The sequence below is a fragment of the Lissotriton helveticus genome, chromosome 3_1 (assembly GCF_964261635.1).
Source record: "Lissotriton helveticus chromosome 3_1, aLisHel1.1, whole genome shotgun sequence".
Classification (NCBI taxonomy): domain Eukaryota; kingdom Metazoa; phylum Chordata; class Amphibia; order Caudata; family Salamandridae; genus Lissotriton; species Lissotriton helveticus.
The window spans coordinates 1,849,715,403-1,849,737,758 of record NC_136061.1 but is presented as its reverse complement, the minus strand read 5'-3'; the positions used below and the strand labels follow the sequence as shown (position 1 = coordinate 1,849,737,758).

The window sequence follows — 22,356 nt, the reverse complement described above, 5'->3', positions numbered from 1 at the left end:
CAAGGCATTTTTCTATGTGCAAATGCATTCCATGTGGAGCCACTTAAATTCATGATGCTCGTTGACAATTCACTTAATATTTCTCTGTTAACTGAATCAAAAAAGAAAGAGAAAGAAGAGGCATAGAGAACTCATTTCTTCACTTCTCGATACATTTCATATAAATTATTCTCCCTTTCATATGTTCATGATTCTCATGAATTTCCCACAATAAAGCAACACCGGTTGGGGGGTGGTACAGTAAACAAGTCGGCATACCCTGTGACGGCACTAAATTGCACTTTGCAAGCCACACACTGGGCACTGCCACGGTGATCCACTTGTGGCCCCACAGGGTTGGGTGATAGGCAGGACCACCTTACCCTCATCAGAATTGCTTCAGCAGCTGGTTGGTCATGGTGAGTCGGCTGGCACCTGGCGCATCAGCATAATGGGGGTCCTCCATGGATATAGCCTCCTCACGATTGCGACCCCAAACATTGCATGAATACGGTAACTGGCTTAGCATTGGACACTGGTGGTACCATGGAGCACACCAGTGCAGCTAAGTGGCAAGTCGCCAGAACAAGGAATCGTGTCCAGGGGTAAAAAGGATAAAAGACCAGCAAAGCTACCCTTTGAAACAAAGCACACAAGTAAAACATGAGGCTACAGCAGTTGAACTATGCCCCACAAGAAGCACTATCCAAAACACAGCAGGGGAGGACCTGGACAATAAAACATAGCTCAAAATCATGCAGCAAACTTTGGTCTCCATCAACATCAAGAGGTACACTTTAAATCACAGGATAGACAGCAGGGGCACTAAAACAGACAAGCAAGAGTTGTGGCTATTCACAGCTGAACAACGACTTTCAGAAACCGAGGATAACCTGAAAACACAACATGAAAAACTGCATGACATGGATAAAGTCATGCCCTTGATAAATGCTAAGAATGAGAACCTCCAAGCAAGGTCTAGATGCAACAACCTATGTCTCTCCAGCATGCTAGAGTGCACAGATACAGTCAAACTAAAGCACTATGTTGAGAACCTGCCGTCATCTGTGTTTGGTGGTGAAACTTATCTTGACTTTTTGTAGTGGAGAGCGCACACCGCTCCCTTGCTCCAGGGCGGACCAGGGTGCACCGACCCGTTGAATAATCGAGAGGTTCATGAACTAGATGCAGTGCTTCACATGGCCCGAGAAAAAAAGGATCTCAACTACAAATGCAACACTATAGCAATTTACCAAGATTTCACGGTGGCGGTGCAGGTGGCACAAATAAAATATCTGCTGGTGAACTTCAGTAATAAGAAATAAAATACACAATGCTTTGCCCACCATGACTGAAAAATGGATGTATGTCGTTACAATGCATACTTTTACAACGCATACCATTACGACGCAACTTTTACGACGCAAGTCGTTACAACGCATTGCGTTGGGGGGCGCTGGATAGTGAATAGTTTAATTTACTATTCCAACTCCAGTCCCCGTGGATAGTAGGGAAGGTGTTGGATAGTAATTAAACTATTCCCTATCCTAGAGCGCCCTCCAGCGCAATGCGTTGTAATAACTGCGTTGTAAAAGTTGCGTCGTAATGGTAGTTCGTTGTAAAAGTTGCGTTGTAAAGGATGTTTCCCCGGAAAAATCTTCACAAGGGAACATATTCCGTAGGGACATATTCAGTGGTCTCCAGCAAGTCTTGCTGATGAACCTGCAACTTCCGAGCCAGCGTCAGAGCAGGACAGATAGGGTAACAGCCTTGACATCCAACCATAGGGACTCTGACTGACACGATATGCAGCTAGATTACCTTTGTTCTGTGTTTCATTACATAACCCACTCAATTAGCTGAAATGTCATTATCCTTGCTTTTCATGACCCAGTGTTAAGACATATACCAGCACCATGGGTTACACTAAATGGATGCTTAGTACTGTATTTCTGAATTAGTTTTAATGCACCCCAAAGCTCAAGCCCATGGAGGCTGGCTATCGAAGTAGTAAATAGTTGGCCACTGGGTTTGGGTCAACGATTGCTGGCAGGTCTCATATGGAGGGCTCTCAAAGTGGTGGTCCTTAGCCAGCAGAATGGAGTACTAAAATCCGTCAGAGATTACATGGCTAAACTTGGACATGAGATAAGGGGCCTACAGGCCTCACAGGTAGGATCAGAGTCCAATGAGATGGTAGACAGGGATATCAGTATTCTGGGCAAGTATGCAACTGCCTTGAGAAATGTAGAGGGCGACCACACCAACAAATCACTAGCTAATTTAATCTAACAGCCATTGGCAATCAGTAACATTGTCTAGATTACTGATGATAACAGAAATCTTGTATGTGATGCAAAGAACATTATAAATGGGTTAGGATGATACAGCCATAGCTTGGTTGGGTTGATGCATATAGAGAATTATTGAGCCAACCATTCAACCTGGGTGAGATCAAGGCAGTAATCAGGGAACTACCTGCCGAGAAGGCAACTGGTGCTGTTGGCTCCCAGACTCATTCTTTAAAGAGTTAGTCAACTTGCCGGCTCCACATTTATCATTCCCAAAGAATCAGCGTCCAAGAAAATCCTCCTCCCCTCAATGAAAGAAGCATTGTTTATTGCTCTGGCCAAGCCAGACAAACACCACAATAAATATGACTTAAATAGACCACTTTCTTTGATCAAATGCAACTCTAAATCATTACAAACAGGTTGCTTCCACCTCCCTAATGTCGTTTCTACCATTAGGCAGGACTAGGCCACCGCCTAGGGCGGCTAAAGGGGGAGGGCGGCAAAAAAAACCAGGAGTTTGTGAATCCCCTTGATTCAATCAAGGGGCCTTCAACCTCAAAAGCGCATTAGCTAGGGCTTGCTACAATTCATTCGACATGACGTTCGGGGCAGGGGCCGTGTGCGCCACAAATATCCTGCTGCAATTTGCAAAATTCCCGCCCCCGGCTGAGTCACTTGCTAAGGACTACAGCCTCGCCAGACGTCACCCGGCCGAGGTACTGTTGTAAACACTGCAGAAGCTGGCCCCTACTTGGCTGGTTTCTGCTCCGCGTGAGGGACATGCAGAGACAGAGTCTGTTTTGAATATTAATAACTCCCCAGCAGGGAGGTGTCTGGTGTAGGTACACTGTCGACCACTGCCCATGAATGCCTCATCCCGATGGGTCTCTGCCCACCAATTGAGTCCTGTGAGCCCCAGGCCACGGAGAGTGGCCCATGCAAGCCCGTCAGTATATGCAAGCCGGACGATGGGGAAGGACACTCCCAGCAGCCGGATATGGCACAGCGGCGCTACCTGCGAGGTACCTCTGTGATTGTATTCACTGAAGGTGGCAGAGGCGTCTCTGTGCCGGGCTTGACCACGTGCACTCCATGAAGAACATTTTGTCCGGCAGGAGAACTTCGCTGATTGTTGTTGCTGCTCGGGAGCTGGATGCAGGTGGCATCATGGTCAGGTAGGCTTTGCCCAGGGCGGAGCACTAGTGATGCATTAGCATTATAATGCAGGTGGCAGAGGTGGCACCTAATATCCCTCTCATAGGTAGGCATAGTTATGGGGACACGAAGTAGGACTACATTGGTGGACGTAACACTCACAGCTGAAGAGAGACTGCAGTTGGGAGGTGTGGTAGAATATCACCGACATGCTGGCCCGACTCACTTGATTTCCTTCAGGTTTCACTCCAAGTGCTACAGAGGGGTTGGTAGTGCTGGCTGTAGCCCATATAGCAATGCCAATTTTGGTGTCACTATTGGTAGATGGGCATTTCTGGATTAGCGGCACTGCAGAGCCGGCGGGCATCGCCCAGTGAAGAGTGAGGGAGGACGTGGCTGCTTCTGGAAGGTAGTGCCAGCCTTGCAGCTCCATGGGCATTCCATAAAAGGCTGCAATTCCTAAATTGAAGGCGTTGCTTAAAGTTCCTGTATTGATTTTGAATAAGCTGAGCTGGGTAATAAGCACGTTATTTAGGTGTTTAAGTAGCACCGAATTCTTGCTTTCAGGCGCTGTTTGAACACCTCGTGCAACTGTAAAATGCATACAGATGGAAATGGATATCGAAAAACAATTGACGGACCTGTTTGCTGTTTGTTTTGATATGATATTCTACCCTGCCATCAGTATTTATCAACTTGGGCATTTACGTAGCGTGGTCAAGAAAATGAATTGCCTCTTGGCTCTTCAATAACCAGTATGTTCCTGTTATTCAAGCCAATTGTGCTCCTTTTTCGGGTACGCTAATAAGAGAAGTGATGGACTGTCCTGTCCAAATTCTAATTTGTGATCTACATATGACACAAGGGTTCCTGAGCCTGCCCGACTGACTCCGAGTTCTTATTCTGTCCCCGTTTCAGTGTTTAATTTGAACAGGTGGTTTCCGGTGTGGGGCACCGATATTTAATTGTCAACACCGGCATTTATTGCAGGCAGTCATATAGTGGCGCTATTAGTGTGCTTTAGAGATAAGCACAACAACAGCTGTTTACTAATTAAATATACATTGAAAATTACTAATATCTTTCGCCCCTGCTATTCATATAGCTTTTGTGGCCTGGAATAGTCTGGATTGTCACACTTATAGCAGAGTATTACTTAGTGGTTGTGTTGGTATTACAATTTGGAGTGCTTGCAGGGGCAATGGGTGGTGCATGCTGCAGTGGGCTCCTGACGAGGGTCCTGGAACGTATATTTTTACAAATTAAGCACTGCCCCGTGTGGGCTGTGTGGTTCGTCCACATTGGTTCCCCACCTCTCTATTTTCTAATCCACTGCTCTCTTCCTCAATGTCGGAGGGTTATGCCAAAATATAATTTTTAACGATTTGTCCCTGACATGGCCGTTGTTTTGTGTAAACTGCTGGAGCCGGCACATCCCCTTGGGCTTTGTGGGGGGGGGGGGGGGCGTGTCATGAAGCCCTTCTTTCGCATTCCCTAGGCACAGGTGCTGCAAACAAAATGAAACCAAGACACGGGTCTCGTGGGACTCCCCAGGACATCCGAACAGAGCAAATGCTCGTTAAATTAACGAATTAATGGCGCAGGTTCTCAGAGACGACAAGACATGAGCCCTGGCCGAAGGCTGGAGATTGTACAAAAAGAGCGGACCAAAGTAACGATTGATTGGGTATATGACCACTACTCCCTGGAGCTTGAGGCTTCAGAGACCTGAAAATGGTACATTGTCTCATCAGAGGACCCACCTCTTGCACAATGTAGTCACACCCGGTTTGGGCTGTGAGTGGGTGGAATTGTGGGTCCAGCGCAGGCTATGCAGATACATCATGCAGTGTAGTTTGTCGGAACACCCCTGCGGCGCCACCGCCCTTCTTCCAGACGGTACTTCCCTCCAGGTGTCCTCTGGTGCTCCTCATTGATGTTGCAGCCTTTGACTCCAAGCTAACACAAATCCTGGTGTCTGCAGTGAGTGCACACCCACATACCTCTAGTCTCGCAGTGTGCCCAACCACATTCCAGAGGTCCCATTAGCTTCCAATTCGTATGATAGAGCTACACGGATGCTGCAGTCCTGCCAAGTATCACGCAACAGGTGTGACACTCACACATTTCAGTGCGGTGATCCGCATCACCGCACTGAATTGCATTGTCACGCATTTTGCCACTGGCCAGGGCGCGCCACCAGCGGCACCTGTGCACCGGCTCTAGTGCTAAGAGAGACGTGCTGCCAGCAGCTTGCTTGCTGGGCTGATTTAAATAAATAGTTAAAGATCCTTCTGCGCTCAGCTCTGGAGTGGCTGAGAGCGCTATAAAGTAACAAATCTTCCCAACCTGTGCGTGCGCCTGGCTGGCGCCGCTTTCCTTTGACTCACACTGCTGCCAATTACCGACGGGGGGGGAGAGGGGGGTCCTGCCCTCTCAGTCCACGATGCTACTGGTTGTCAGTCATTATGGCCTACCAGGGCGCCCGGGTTTATTAAATCCGGATGTGACCCCCAGTGCCCTCACGTCTGAGGAAGAGGAAGTGAGGCAGAACGGCGGGGGATTCAATCTAAGTCAGTCGAATCCTCCTCGCCGAGTGTAAGAGCGACTGACCGACCGGACCCAGTGAAAAAGTGAATTAATTTCACTCACTGGCGACACAGGACAGTGAGTGACCGTGCAAGAGGCTTCAGTGATCTCGGGTGGCGCAAATTACTGCGGCCAAGCGGGGGACGAGTGAGTCAGCAGCCTGCAGTGTCTGGGGGGAGAAGAAGATGAAGACTGCAAGTGCGGCTGCAGAGTGCATCATGCAGCAGTGCAGTCACAGTGCTGCAGCGCTGTGCGGCAGGTCCCCGAGTCTCTGAACTCGTCTAGTAAGTGTTTTATTATACTACACGATGAGTCATCTGAAAAAAATGATTTAACACACAATACCATCTGCAGGGCTGATCTGTCTCATCATCCTTCCTGAGTCAGCGAGTCTCCTGGTTAATCTGCATTCTGATCACTGTGATTTATCACAGTAAATGCAGGCGGGCCACAGGGCTGCTCTGTCTGACTCACATCATTGATCTTAGGGCAGTAGTAAGGTATTATATTAAAGGCCGGGTCACTGCGTGAGTTTTACCAGGCAGGGCTCTCTCTGCTCTGGGCACTGGGTGTAAAGTGTGTGTGGGCGTAAGTGATTATTTGTGGGTGTGCCTGCCCTTAAAGAACATTCTGCCCGGATTTACATGCGTTCCTCCAGGTTGGCCCCGGGGTGACTATAACCAGCCGGCACCTACTGTGGTTTGCATCTGTGGAACTAAAATTAAATAAAAGATCTGGGGATGGAAATGGAGCTCATCAGAGGTCCAACGTGGACACTTGGAGGGCAGGGGAGGGGGTACGGTGATTCCTCAGAGGCTCCCTCCCTGTCCCTTCTCATGTTCAGAGTTAGCATCTGCAGGCAGGGCTGCTCTGGCATCCTTCTTGACTCAGTGGTGACAGTTTTACCAGGCAGGGCAGGGTTCTCTCTGCGTCCGCACTGGAGCCCGGTGCGGGGGAGGGGTGGGTAGGTTAGCGTCATTCCTCAGAGGGCCCCCTGTCCGGAACTTACTTGCCGCCGCAACACGCACAGTTGATCATCTCTGAATAAATTATTTCAGTCACATACAATCAATATTGTTTAAAATCTGCAGGCAGAGCAGCTCTGTCTTATCCATCCTTCTGAGTAAGCCTGGTTTATCTGCAAGTGCAGATCTGATTTAATCACAGTAAATCTGTAGGCCCGGCCGCAGGGCTGCTCTGTCTCCTCATCCTTATCATGGGCGCTCCTGACTAACTTTATCTTCACAGATTGGGGGTCAGTGCGTGTCAGTTTTACCAGCCAGGCTGGCCCTCGCTGAGTTCTCTCGGCACTTGGGGGGGAGTGGGGGAAGGTCCGTTACAACTAAGGTTAGTGTCCTTCCATTTCTGGTGCTCCGCAGCAATTTCAAGAAGTTCTTGCAGTTTCTTGTTGCTCATACGGCTGTAATTTCTGATATTTAAAAGTTTCCCTAGTCTTCATTGCATGATTTTTGCTCGCACATAGTCGTTAGAATGTCACTCATAATTTCACTGACATTTTAAAAATGTCACACATGGCTATCTGAAACCTTGGCAGCTATGATGCTGCACACCGTATGCTGTAGTCATGTAATGTGTACCCGTATTAGTGTGCAAGACGTCGCCGGGAACTGCTAATGTGAGGCTGCGTGACCTCAACTAGACCATGACACCGACACAACGCCTTTTTACATTTCAAACATTTTACTCTATATTGCATTCCTAAAGACTGTGATGTTTCTGTAGATTTTAACAAGGCACCCACACAGCCTGCTTATGGGCCATTTCAGAGAGATGTTGGAAGAGAAAGAATGAAAGTGTATAGAGAGTGAGAAACTGCGGACGGTTAGCCTGGATGACAGGGAGGAGAGAGTGATGGTAGTAAGGAAGGGGGCGGCATTTTTCAATTCTTGCCTAGGGTGGCAAAACACCTAGAAACGGGACCAGGCATGATTTACACCAGGACGATGTACTGTGTACAACCTATGAACGCTATTCGCCCTCCTGCATCAGACAGACTTTGACCTAGATGCAGCTCTGGTGCTCGGAGCTACAAAGGTCTTCCATTCCTTGGCGTGTATATATCTATTCACTAAATTACAATGCATAGGTATGCCGCTTCCCTTTGTCCAGCAACGTGACTAAGAATCAATAGTCTCATCTCACCACAGATATTTTCACAGGCAGCAGACAAGTGTGGCCATTATCTCCTATACTCTTCGCATTAGATTTGGAACCGCCCAACACAAAACTGCGGCAACATCACTCAACATCCGCCCTCAGATTTGCATCATGCAACATTCTTATTTCACTTTAAGCTGATGACATGATGCTGTACATAGGAGATCCACAGACTACTATAAATCAAATTCTTAGAGATTTATGGCATTAAATAGTCATTCGGGCATTGCAATTAACTAAAGTACCTGGTCCTTTATCCTAGACCTCCAACACATCGAAGCTTGTATCCGACTTTTGTCTGGTGTGGTGTGAGAATTCAGTGAGATATGTTGTGGTCACGATTAGCCTCAACACAACCGGCATAATTACAGAGAACTACTGTACAACACTTTAATAATCATTTCTATTTTTTCTTTATTTTTTAAATATGTAACGTTTCACGTACTTGAGTGTCATCCTTGCACAAGGGTCAAGCTAATCTTTTTTTATTGAGGAAATGGCGATAAACTCTACAGCCTTAGATGTTTTCTTCAAAAAGGGGGGTGGTGATGGACAGAGTATCTGAATTAAGCAGAACACGCATACCCAGTCAAAAGATCAGGGCTTGATCCATCACCGTTTTTTAGCTCACTGCACCATCCCAGTTCAGAACCTGGCTACATGCAAATTAGTCTGACCCTGGCCCAGTGCATCATGGGAACTGGGCAGACCAAACTACCAAGCCAATTCTTTACTGGAAAGGAAACAAGCTTCCGGGGACCGGTTTCTGGCATTACAGCCGTCTTCGGCCCGGCTTGCTTGAATCCTGATGGTGCAGTGAGCAAGGGACTCACATCTGAGCATACCCTTCCACACTTGTGGTGGCCAAAACGATTCAAAAAGGGGGGTGGTGATGGACAGAGTATCTGAATTAAGCAGAACACTCCTACCCAGTCAAAAGATCAGGGCTTGATCCATCACCGTTTTTTAGCTCACTGCACCATCCCAGTTCAGAACCTGGCTACATGCAAATTAGTCTGACCCTGGCCCAGTGCATCATGGGAACAGGGCAGACCAAACTACCAAGCCAATTCTTTACTGGAAAGGAAACAAGCTTCCGGGGACCGGTTTCTGGCATTACAGCCGTCTTCGGCCCGGCTTGCTTGAATCCTGATGGTGCAGTGAGCATGGGACTCACATCTGAGCATACCCTTCCACACTTGTGGTGGCCAAAACGATTCAAAAAGGGGGGTGGTGATGGACAGAGTATCTGAATTAAGCAGAACACTCCTACCCAGTCAAAAGATCAGGGCTTGATCCATCACCGTTTTTTAGCTCACTGCACCATCCCAGTTCAGAACCTGGCTACATGCAAATTAGTCTGACCCTGGCCCAGTGCATCATGGGAACAGGGCAGACCAAACTACTAAGCCAATTCTTTACTGGAAAGGAAACAAGCTTCCGGGGACCGCTTTCTGGCATTACAGCCGTCTTCGGCCCGGCTTGCTTGAATCCTGATGGTGCAGTGAGCAAGGGACTCACATCTGAGCATACCCTTCCACACTTGTGGTGGCCAAAACGATTCAAAAAGGGGGGTGGTGATGGACAGAGTATCTGAATTAAGCAGAACACTCCTACCCAGTCAAAAGATCAGGGCTTGATCCATCCCCGTTTTTTAGCTCACTGCACCATCCCAGTTCAGAACCTGGCTACATGCAAATTAGTCTGACCCTGGCCCAGTGCATCATGGGAACAGGGCAGACCAAACTACCAAGCCAATTCTTTACTGGAAAGGAAACAAGCTTCCGGGGACCGGTTTCTGGCATTACAGCCGTCTTCGGCCCGGCTTGCTTGAATCCTGATGGTGCAGTGAGCATGGGACTCACATCTGAGCATACCCTTCCACACTTGTGGTGGCCAAAACGATTCAAAAAGGGGGGTGGTGATGGACAGAGTATCTGAATTAAGCAGAACACTCCTACCCAGTCAAAAGATCAGGGCTTGATCCATCACCGTTTTTTAGCTCACTGCACCATCCCAGTTCAGAACCTGGCTACATGCAAATTAGTCTGACCCTGGCCCAGTGCATCATGGGAACAGGGCAGACCAAACTACCAAGCCAATTCTTTACTGGAAAGGAAACAAGCTTCCGGGGACCGGTTTCTGGCATTACAGCCGTCTTCGGCCCGGCTTGCTTGAATCCTGATGGTGCAGTGAGCAAGGGACTCACATCTGAGCATACCCTTCCACACTTGTGGTGGCCAAAACGATTCAAAAATGCCAGAAACCGGTCCCCGGAAGCTTGTTTCCTTTCCAGTAAAGAATTGGCTTGGTAGTTTGGTCTGCCCTGTTCCCATGATGCACTGGGCCAGGGACAGTCTAATTTGCATGTATCCAGGTTCTGAACTGGGATGGTGCAGTGAGCTAAAAAACGGTGATGGATCAAGCCCTGATCTTTTGACTGGGTAGGAGTGTTCTGCTTAATTCAGATGCTCTGTCCATCACCACCCCCTTTTCTGAATCGTTTTGGCCACTATAGGAGTGGAAGGGTATGCTCAGACATGAGTCCCTTGCTCACTGCACCATCAGAATTCAAGCAAGCCGGGCCGAAGACGGCTGTAATGCCAGAAACCGGTCCCCGGAAGCTTGTTTCCTTTCCAGTAAAGAATTGGCTTGGTAGTTTGGTCTGCCCTGTTCCCATGATGCACTGGGCCAGGCACAGACTAATTTTGCATGTAGCCAGGTTCTGAACTGGGATGGTGCAGTGAGCTAAAAAACGGTGATGGATCAAGCCCTGATCTTTTGACTGGGTAGGAGTGTTCTGCTTAATTCAGATGCTCTGTCCATCACCACCCCCTTTTCTGAATCGTTTTGTCCACTATAGGAGTGGAAGGGTATGCTCAGACATGAGTCCCTTGCTCACTGCACCATCAGGATTCAAGCAATCCGGGCCGAAGACGGCTGTAATGCCAGAAACCGGTCCCCGGAAGCTTGTTTCCTTTCCAGTAAAGAATTGGCTTGGTAGTTTGGTCTGCCCTGTTCCCATGATGCACTGGGCCAGGGACAGACTAATTTGCATGTAGCCAGGTTCTGAACTGGGATGGTGCAGTGAGCTAAAAAACGGTGATGGATCAAGCCCTGATCTTTTGACTGGGTAGGAGTGTTCTGCTTAATTCAGATGCTCTGTCCATCACCACCCCCTTTTCTGAATCGTTAGATGTTTTCTTCATCACAGACTTTGAGAAGCCAGCAAAACACTCACTCCTCACTTCCTTCAGGAAGGCCCCAGCTTCAAACCTCTACGTACTTCAAATTCTAAACACAAATAGAACACAAGCAGCATCACTACTATTAGATGGAGACTGGGAGTTTTGTTGTTTGCACACAGGCGTCTCAATAGCAGGATACACATGATACACTTCCGAGTTCTTCATAGTGTCTGTCAGGAGTTTGTGGAATGTGGTGTCAGAGATAACTATAATTGTCAAGTTGCGGCTCGCTGCTGGAGGCAGAATTATTGCACTACCCTGGTCATGCCGCAAAATAAAACAATCTGGTTGGAAGGTAGCAGCAACCCTCTCCATGATGATCACACCACGATCAACTTAGAACCTAGAGCAGCGCTCTTGGGAAGATAAAATCACTGCCCAAGACTAATAAGGAATGTGTCACCTTGCCTTTGTTGCTGGTGAAGAGGTTGGTTGCTAAGCAGTGGGCGCGAAGTTGGACTTCTTCAAATAAATCTTGGTTACAAGACCTTATCTATTGTAAGGAACAGTCTGAACTCTACGCTTGTGGGCACGCCTAAAGATCTCTGGGAGCCTCCTGAGAGTACTTATTTTTTAGCCCAACCAGCTACAGACAATATTTATTGCCACTCTATCTAATGCGTTTCAATCAGTCAATCTTCTTTAATCGGCTCAGACGAACCATAAATATACACAAAATAAATTTTTTAAAACAAGATGTATGCAGATGACAGTGCAATATAATATGTATAGAATAAATCCGTTATAATATACTTGCTGATAATAAAGTGCCATGTGGTTAAGACAAAACCAAGGAAACAAAAACCTCGAAATTGCACATAAAGAGGACACAGAGGGATCCGACAAGTTGCCCAGAATGCCTTGACGGCTAACTGTCAGATATTTTATCAATCAGTTTTCTTTGGGTCTGCGCAAATCCAGAATAATAAAAACATGTATGCTGAACTACAACCTCTGTCAGCCCGCCCCAAAGATATCCGGGCCTCTCGAGAGACTGCTTATTTTCTAGCCCGCCAGCTACAGACAATGTTTCGTCACACTCTCTAATGCATCTGGGTTATACAATTTAGAACATTGTGACGCTGCCACAAGCCTGAAATATAATGATTAGTGTTAAAGGTTATAGTTCAGCATCTCTGTAAGCACTGTATCTAATTGTCACTACTAATCTATGAGGAACTTATAATAATTCTCACCTTTCTTACACAGGCAACAGACTGGATCCAGAAAGCGTTTTTCTAGCAATGCTCCAGCAAGCAACAAGGTGGTACCGTGCAGCTCCGTTTTGACTTCGCACTGCACCAGAAGTAACAGCAGAGCTGCATACTGGTGCCAGGCTGACGTCAGTTTTGTGCTCGTATGTTTCCGTGCCCTCAGACGCGGACCGTGAACAATAGTACCAGTGTGTAGATGCCTAATTGTGGGTCCTTTTAGATGTTAAAACGAGTCAACTCCACAGAAAAAGGAAGTGGGAGGGCAGTGAAGAATCTGTGTTTAGATAAGAGTATCCCCCAGAAAGAGCGTTACAGAAGGAAAGTACCTTGTTTTTCTGATGCATACTTCTAAACACAGATTCTGCACCGCAGACTAGATACCAAAGCATTGCCTCCCGAGGCGGAGGGACTGTGCATTGGACTCAGATCTCAAAGTCTAGCAGGAACTAGCGGATCAAATGTACTTCCTGCTGGAACTGGCTGTCAAGGCAGCAGTGCTTACTGAATGAATAGACAGCCTGGCAGATGTCAAGGACAGGTACTCCGCATGCCAGCACAGCGATTGCAACCTTGGCCCCAATGAAATGGGCTCTGAGATTTCTTGATGGCCTCTTCTAGGCCACTGCATAGCCCATCCTAATGCAAAGGACTATCCCCCTGAACAGGGTCATCTTCTGCTCAGCTTTCATTTTCTTTGCCCGAGAGCAACTGAAACATCTAAATCTTAGTGGTTTCCTTAGTACAATCAATATAAAAGCTAAAAGTCCTTTTGGGGTCCAGCTGATGAAGCCCCTCCTTCCCTTTTAAGGGGTGAGGACTGTGGTATTCTATGGTTAGGTCATTCAGAATCTATGTGGGTCATTGTGGAATGTCAGGGGTGTAGAATGAAGGTGAGTTACTGAAGGAAGGGGATCTGAAGGAAGGAGATCGTTATTGCTGTTGTCTGCTGTGGTTGTTAAGTTGTTCTTCTACTTGAATAAAATCTACTTGGTACTACATTTCTTCGTGGACCCAATTACTACAAGGACAGTCAAAGAACGTAGGCTGAGTGATAGATTTCCGACAGTGCCTAACGCTCACTCATGCAACAAGCTGAAGTAATCACAAAGGGGAAAACAATCTTTCCAGTCAAGAGTTGCAACAAACAGCTATGCATTAGCTCCCACAAATGGTTCAGGAGAAATTACCTTTAATTCTGCCCATTGCAAGGCCTCGTGGGCTAAAGACATAAATAAACAAAAGAACACTGACAGCTTGGTGCCACAAGGTGGGGACTTTTTTCTAAACGAGCTCCTGGCTGGCCCCGTACAACATCAGACACCAAGGCCGGACCCAGAACGAGAACCACCACTCGCCACATGGCTGCAGGACGGACTGCTGAGCTCTTCAGGAGTGGCGGAGGCTGGGGGAGGGAAACCAGAACTGTCACCGGAGGCTCCATCACATCAAGCCACTTCTCCACAGCCCCGGGGCCTAACGTATAAGTTGAGGGCTGAAGGCTCCATTGGTCAAGTGACTCATGTCCGATTGACGAGACATGCATCCATGGGGACCCAGCGGCAACTTCACTCTTTATACCAGCTTGCCATTCGGGCAGCAGTCGCAGGTAGCCGACCAGGGCTCCTAAGTTCAGCTGAGTGCGGGCACATTTACTGCTGAAGAAGGGTGGATATCTTCTTACCCGCCCACCCGGTCTATTGGGCTTGCTCCTACCTCAGAGTTTTGTTCCTACCTCACTCCAACCCCCCCCTCCTCTCCCTTCCCCCCGAAGTGCACTGAGTGAATAGTCTGGAAGAGTGGTGGAGCGGGGGACCAACGCTGGGGGAGGCAGCTGTGCCCTGGGTGCCTCTTAAGGTCCTGAAACCAGGGAGTCACCTGCCAACACACAGTTAGCACTCCATATGCTAGCCCCTTTCAAGGGAGAGGGAGACTGCTTGTGCCTCCCCTGTCATAGAGTCCCGACGCTTCTTCAAAAGTAGGGTCAAGATGGTTCTCCACTCCTGGACTTGCAGTGCAGGACCACCTAAAATATAGCTGTACCTGATGGATCCCCACAGCTCAGCACTGTGGTCTCATCTCAGTGATGTACAGAACTACCCAGACTTACCTCAGGCACCACGCAGCCGGCACAGATGAGGAGACGCAGAACCTCGCTCGCCCACTTCCCCCACCACAATGGAAGACCACCCTGAATAAACACTTGGAAAGTCACGAACATCAGAAGTGGAGGACCAGCGAGGATGTAGTCCTCCAATGATGAAGCTTGACTTCAAGCATTTTTAGATATGTGCTTAGTCCTGAAGGGCAGAGTCGACACAAGATCCACGAAATTGAGAAGCTGAGTGATGACCAGCGGAAACTCTTATCCAAGCAAATGAGAAGAAAAGAAATGACCCTCCAGGATCTTCAGTTACAGACAACTCAACTCGCCAGATAGATGTAGGATTTCACAGGCCAACTTGTCTTCTTGGGGGGCAAGGTGGAGGACTTAGAGGGGGTGCACACAGAAGAATAAAGTAGGCTTCATCTGGTTGCCTGAGAGTTCAGAGGGCAGTGACCCCATGACATTCATACAGGACTGGCTATCTACCCAGATTGCAACCACAGGCCTCTACCTCCACTTCACTGCTGAGCGCGCCCACCAACTGCCTGCCTGGCGGCCTCTGCCAGGAACTCCCGAGACCAGTGGTTGCCAAGTTTCTAAATTTGAAAGATAAAGATGTGATAGTGCAAGTTGCCAAGCAAGCAGGCCAACCATCCCCTATGAGAACGACCGCATTAAGATTTCTCCAGACTACACAAATTACGTTGCAGTATTGTGCTGCCTGATGGATTTATGTCCAGATATCTGTACTGGGAGTGAATGTTTGATATTGTTGAGCATTCCATCCATCAATTGTTCTTTTTGCATTTGTCACCCTAAGTGGGACAGGTATGTCCAGAAATGGGTCCAGTGCTCGTCATACCACTGTAATTAAGCTAGCCTGGCTGATGAGGGGGTGACACCCCGAATTCGGTCCTAGGATTCTCATATCCGGTCCGGGAACAACCTGGCCTGGCAGGTTGGGCTGGAAAGTTTCCATGGGGAGCAGGGTCAAGACTGATCTGCATATGGCTGGGTCCAAACTAGAATTACATGGTGAGCAAAAGAAGTATGGATTTAGGCCCAGATCTTGTAAGGGGGGGGGATGTTTGACATTGTTCAGCGTTCCGTCCATCGATTGCTCTTTTTGCATCTGCTTCCTTCCTGGGCGTAAAACTGCTAAGAGGAACTGGGCACAAGTACTTTATGCTGTTTCCTGCAAAATTAAAAATCACAGCAAATAAGCACACATACTTCTTCACAGAGCCAGCTGATGCTTGGGACTAGGAGGAACAATGCTAAAACAAACCTGAGAGTAGCAGTGACATCACTCCTCTTCTGAGACAGTCAACTCGCGAGGAGCCCCGTCCATCTGGCCTGTCTGTCACAAATGCCCCATCGCCAGCACAATCGCAGGTAGAGAGAGTCACGGCCTTATGCAATGCATCTCAGCTACATGACTGATTGCATTATAGCTACTGATGCCTCCAACAATGCAACTATAAACAAGGAATAAAATTGCTCATAATCAAGCTCCCGCTCAGTGATACCACCATCTATCACTCCCCAAACTGCCATGGACTGGACAGCATGCTCCCTCCCCCTCCCAGCCCTCTGCCACCTCCCGGGGGGAGGAGTGTGTTTTTGCTGGTTGCAGGTCACACCCTATATGCATGCCTGATCCATTCCTCTGCCCATATATAGTCAATAGTCTATACATAGCACTGTTACATCACCAGGCTCGTCCATGCTGATCTCTCTACCATGTGATGTATCGATAAACCATGTTGCTCACCATCTAGATCACCTACGCCTCCTATGGGGCCCCTTACCTAGCAGGAGAGGATGCTTAACTGTGTTCCCGCTTGATCCTGGCTAACCCTGCCTAGGCGGAGACTGATCTGCCCTCACTCACCTATCATGTATCCTCTGGATGGTCCACTGCTACCACCCCTTCACAAACCCATTACCATTCTATTATGAGTGTAATTTTAATGCTGCTACATGTCTATTTTTTGGTCGGCCAGACACAGATCTGCAGCCACGGGGCAGGGAGTTGAGAAGTTTACATAGCCAGGCCTGGTCCTCACCCACTAGTACATGACGCATCAAGGACTTATTACGAGGAAAGTCTTGGGCACAATATCTCCCACTATATAATTCTGAGGGTTTTCGCTGTGTCTGCCTTATTCTAGTTGCGACATGACCAGATCAGCATTAGTGACATTGAACATCCGCGGTGGTATGAGCTCCACCAAGAAATAACAGGATATCCACACCTTCTTCAAATGCAGAGGTACACATATTACTTTTTAGCAGGCGATCACCTTGCTAGAAACTTTTTTAACTGGAGAGGCTAGTGCCATTGCACTGGTTTCTCAAAGGTATGCTGGGAGGTGCTTTTATGGATTAGGCCTACAATCCCCTTTAAATGTATACCTACGGGGGCAGACATCGAAGGGTGACAGACATGTCTTAGTAGAATGCACCTTGGACATCACTGCAATTCTGTTAGGTAGCATTTACTTCCCCAACACAGGGCAGTCACAGTTCCTTGCCGATCTTTCACTGCAGCTTACCTGATGGTCCCACTTTCCCTGGATCATGGTGGGGGCTTCAGCTATGTACTAGATGTCCTACTAGACAGATCGAATCCTCCACTATGGCACACACCCACGACCAGCACTACCACCTACTTCATGCAATGGCTTTCACACTGGGCCCCGAATGACATCTAGAGAGCCCTCCACCCCAATGCGAGGGAGCTCTATTTTTACTCCCCCAACACGATCTCCATATCTGGCTAGATCATGTCTTGTGGTCGCAGCCCATCCAACTCATTATGCGCAACACAGAATCCCTTGGAAAGACCATCGCAGACCATAACCCCTTATTGCTAAAAGTCACCTAGGGGAAGCACACCTGTCTGATCCCGACTTGGAGGCTCCAGCCCTCTAAACTGGAAGACCAAGCCTTTCAGAAGACTATCCGAGACACCATAGTACTATACTTTGCTGGAAACAGCGGCACTGCATCCACCTGCCTTATTGAATAGGGCACCTTTGAGACAGTAGCAAGGGACAATGCATACACTCTGTGGTTGGAGCTCGTCATGCATTGGAATGGGAGTTGGGAACACTCAAGGCCGGACTGGGAACCAAAACCGCCCCTGGCAAAGTGCTCGGGCTCCCCTCCCCGCGGGTAGGGGTGGGGTTGGGGGTGCCGCTGAGCTCTTTGCCAGGGCCGGTTTTCTGCCGATTTTGTTGCAGGGACGATTTTGCAGCTATGCTGCAAAAACAGCCCTGTAACAAAAACGGCCCCCACCCGTGCGGCACACCGGGGGGTGGCCCGGTGCCCGCTACGGCCAGTCCGGGCCTGGGAACACTGGAAGTCTGCCTCGCTGGGTTGGAACGAGCTATGTTAATAGACAGTACAGCCAAGCAAGAGCTCCTTGCTGCTAGGAAAGACATGCACAATGAATTGAATCCGTACGATGTTGACTATAAAGCGCATCTGGTAAAAAACACACGCAGAAGGGGACAAATCTGGTAGGCTATTAGCCTGGCTAATTAAGCAAGACACCATCAACTCCTACATTCTGCTTGTTTAGTACTGGACTTGTAGAAAGCTTTCAACAAGATTGATTGGGATTACATGTTTGCAGTGCTGCACAAGGTGGGAAATAGGCTTAAAGGTGCTGCGACTGATTAAACTGCTGCACTTAGAGCCAACAGCTAGAGTCCGAATTGACAAACTTACTTCTGACTCTTCCGAAAACAAAGGGCACACAGCAGGGTGCCCACTATTGCCTCTGCTTTTCGCGTTGTACATACATAGTGTCGCTTTATGCGGATGGTGTACTGATATCTGTTAAGGATACCCGCCCCGGGGTTGATACAGCAGCACACATTTTGCATGCCTTTAAACTTGCTTCAGGGCTGGGGATCAACCGGACAACATCATGCCTGTTCCATTTGATCCCCACATGCCCCATGCAGCACATAAAGGCTGACGGACAACCAGTAGCGTGGAGAGTGTCTACCTTTCTCTACTTTGGAATCAACATATATCCAGTAGCGGTCGGTGGTGGGAGTGCTGCTGGGCGGTGACGTAGGTCGGGGCAGGGTGGGGGGTAGTAAACTACGGAATACGGCCAAATACAGGTAAGTAAACATATAAATAAATAAAATGAATTTCGTTGCGCGCACTACATCGCATTTAACAAAAAATAAATAAAACGAATTTCGTTGCGCGCACTGCATTGCCAAATGCCATGCAGTGTGCGCAACAAAATTCGTTTTATTTATTTATGTGTTCACTTAACTGTTGACTGGGGGGTGAGTGTTTGAAATTGTAAATGGGCGTGTTGTTGAGCCAATTTACATGTCCTGTGTAGGGGTGGTGGAAGTTTCAAGATGTATGTAGAGGGTGGAAGTTACATATTATTTGTAGGGGATGGTAGATATTTATACTGGAAGGCTGAACATAATGTAAGTGGCAAACAAAAACAATTTGAAAAGCTGAATTAACGGGGAGTATGAGGGGAAGGGTATGAGATTAGTAAAGATTGGTGAAAGCTAGTCCATTTCATGATGGTACTTGTAAGGTGGACGGTGAGGAAAGAACATTTGAAATGTGCTGAGCAGGTGGTAGGTGGTAGCTGACACAGATGGCTGATGAAGAGATCAGTATCGAGAGTTTAGCTAGGCCAGTGGTAAAGACGGGGTAGAGACAACATTTGAATATGATGGGTAGAACAGGGCAGCTAGTTTCCTTCATTCTGGGGAAAAAACTTTTACTTTGTTTTGTGGTGGCTGATGTAATCCAGGATCGGGGCAAAGGGTGAAGGTACTTACAACATACAGTAAGAGGTGTTGAAACAAGTGTCTTCCATTTATTTAGCTGTGAAGTTGGAGAATATTACAGCAGAAAAGGTTGGGGAGGCAGGCAGTCATCGGATGACCCGATGTAGCTACACATTGGAATCAAGCAAATAGGTTTGTGTATAGATTAAGGTGGCTTATAAAATGGCTTATAGGGGAAGGGAGGGAATCATGATGGATGGGTATACAGTGGGGTGCAGAGACTGATTAGTATGCAAGTGGTGAGATGTCAAGGGAATTAGAGTGGAAGGGGAAGATGGAGTTGACAAAGGAATTGACTTGAAATCTGGAACGAGGGCGCTTCTCGAGGGTAAGCAAGATGGTGCTATTGTGAGTCCCATTCTTTCCAATCGCCACGCCGCACGCAGGAAAGCATAGATAGTCAGATGACTCACCTGTATCGCTGAGTCACGGTTCGGCTGAACTGCCGCTTCGCCGAGACTGCACCGATCACGGCGGACGGTCCCGGAGACTGTACAGCTCTGGTTGACTCAGTGGCAGTGCAGAGCTATTGGAACTAGCGAAATCTGCAGGATTGGCACAGCGGAAGGAGAAACGAAGACATCAGTGTGAGTGGAGTATATATATTGATCCCCTTATTATAAAAATCAAACTCAATCCAGAAGTTGGCGGTGAGCAGGTTTGGTTTGGACACTAAGATCATGGCCTATGCTGACGATCTAGCAGTGGTGACCCCTGAACCTGAATCAACCATTAAGGCCTCGGAACAAAAGGCTCAAGAGTTTGGGAAGCTGTCTGGATACGCGCTCAATAAAACAAAAACACAGATTATTTTAAATGAAGAAATAAACTGGGTAGATAGCCGAGTAGTCCATAAAGTTAAGTATTTAGGGGTCAATTTTGTCACCGATATAGACTCAATAGTTAGGGAAAATTTGACACCGCTAGCGGTAGATACCAAGAAAGCACTTAACAGAATCAACAATCTACACTCGACCAAAGTGGGGTGGTGTAACGTTTTAAAAATGATTTTCTTCCCCAAGTTACTCTCTTTTTTTAGGGCAATTCCTTTAGAATTTAACAAAAGCATGCTCCAAAAGTTCAAACAAATTTTCTCCCAATTCATCTGGGCGTACTCCAAGCCGAGGAGGCCTTTTAAACTGCTCTCTCTCCCTAGAGCTAGAGAATGGTGAGTGCTCCCTAACTTAAGATTGTACTTCTGGGCCACGGTATTACAATATTGTACTGAATTACTGCATGAACATCCGGACACGAGCCCCACGGGACTTCCATCTCCCTATGTATCACTACTTGGGGAGGAAGCGCGAGGCTGTCTTTGGAGGCAACTAGAATTTGGCTACTACAAGCGGGTCAGATTTAAGATTCTGACGAACGCGTACAGGGTCTTTGTCAACATACGCAGACTCTTTGGATTGGGTAGACTACACTACTATACACCTATTAACAATACTAACTTACCAATCATCTTTGGAAAGACGTATCTTTAAAAATGGTACAAATCTGGTATTTTAAAGCTGGGGGACTTAGTGACTCCTGAAGGAGTTCGGCCTCTCAATGACCTTAAAACTCATTACAATCTGAATGATAATCAGACCTTTTTATACAATGCCATAAAATATTTCTTGACTCACAAATCAGGAGGGCTGGAGGTTTTGCAAAGCTTGATCTCATCGACAAACTGCAGGGTTTAGTTCCGCCATGGATTGGGTACATTTACCCAATGTTAAATAACCAAATGCCCGATGACCTGGGAATGGTAGATGAAAAATGGCGGCAGAAACCGAATGTCCCCTGTAACACCTTCTGTCTCACACTGAGCTTTGCTCAGAGGAATCTGTTGTCAGCCAAACTACTGGCTCAATTCTATAAGACAGGATTCTTCTTATATATAACTCCCAGCAGGATTGTTAAATGGGGAACTGGTAGAGGAACATTGTGCCCTAGATGTTCTGAGTTCAGTGCAGACTGGGTACATATGTTCGCCACCTGCTCGAAGTTAGAACCTATAGTGTATAAAGTACAGCAGTTCCTGGGCAGAGTTTTATCGCGGGACATTCAACTAACTCCTGCAATTATTATGTTGGGCTTACAAGACACGTTGAATAGAAGGAATGGGGGAGCTTTAATATTTGTTGCCATGACTATTCTTAGGATCTGTATAGCTTCCCACTGAATAGATCTAAATCCCCCAACGTTTGCGCAATGGCTGGCTCGGCTGATAGCAACTTGTAAACTGGAGAGTGCCATATATGCCAAAAAAGGCAGGAGGGCTAAAAAAAAGGCTTAGAGATATGGGAGCCCTTAACCAGGTGGCTTAGCCAAACAAATTTCTAGGGCTCGCCGAATGCATTTCTAATGTTGAGTTTGTTTAATGTCCATATTCTTTTTGCTTTTTTGTTTAACTTCTTTTCTGCATTTTATTTAATGTCAGCAAAGACTAATCATTGCTTGGTCAGATAATTTCTTGTGGGGGTAAATATTAATGTAGTGTAAAACTGTTTTCTCTCTGAAGTCCCACTGCTTGTAAAATGCACTGTTTTTGTCGCTGGATTTCGGGTGGGGGGGCGATGTAATGAATTATTCAGATTTTTGATCCTCTGTACTGCATATATATTTAGAAAAGAAAAAAAAAGAAACCTGGAACAATAGCTTTCAATGGGGGCTCAAGAAGAAGCAGGCCACGTTTTAACTATCCATTGAGGTTTTTTTAGGGAGGATGGGGAGCCACCCAAAGAAAATATGTCGATGTGG

General features: G+C 47.3%; 1 protein-coding gene across 2 annotated transcripts in view; it reads right to left on the bottom strand.

Annotated features, from left to right (window-relative positions):
* Positions 1 to 22,356, bottom strand: part of CHID1 (chitinase domain containing 1) — a 1,625,859-nt gene that overhangs the window by 386,863 nt on the left and 1,216,640 nt on the right. The window lies entirely within an intron of this gene.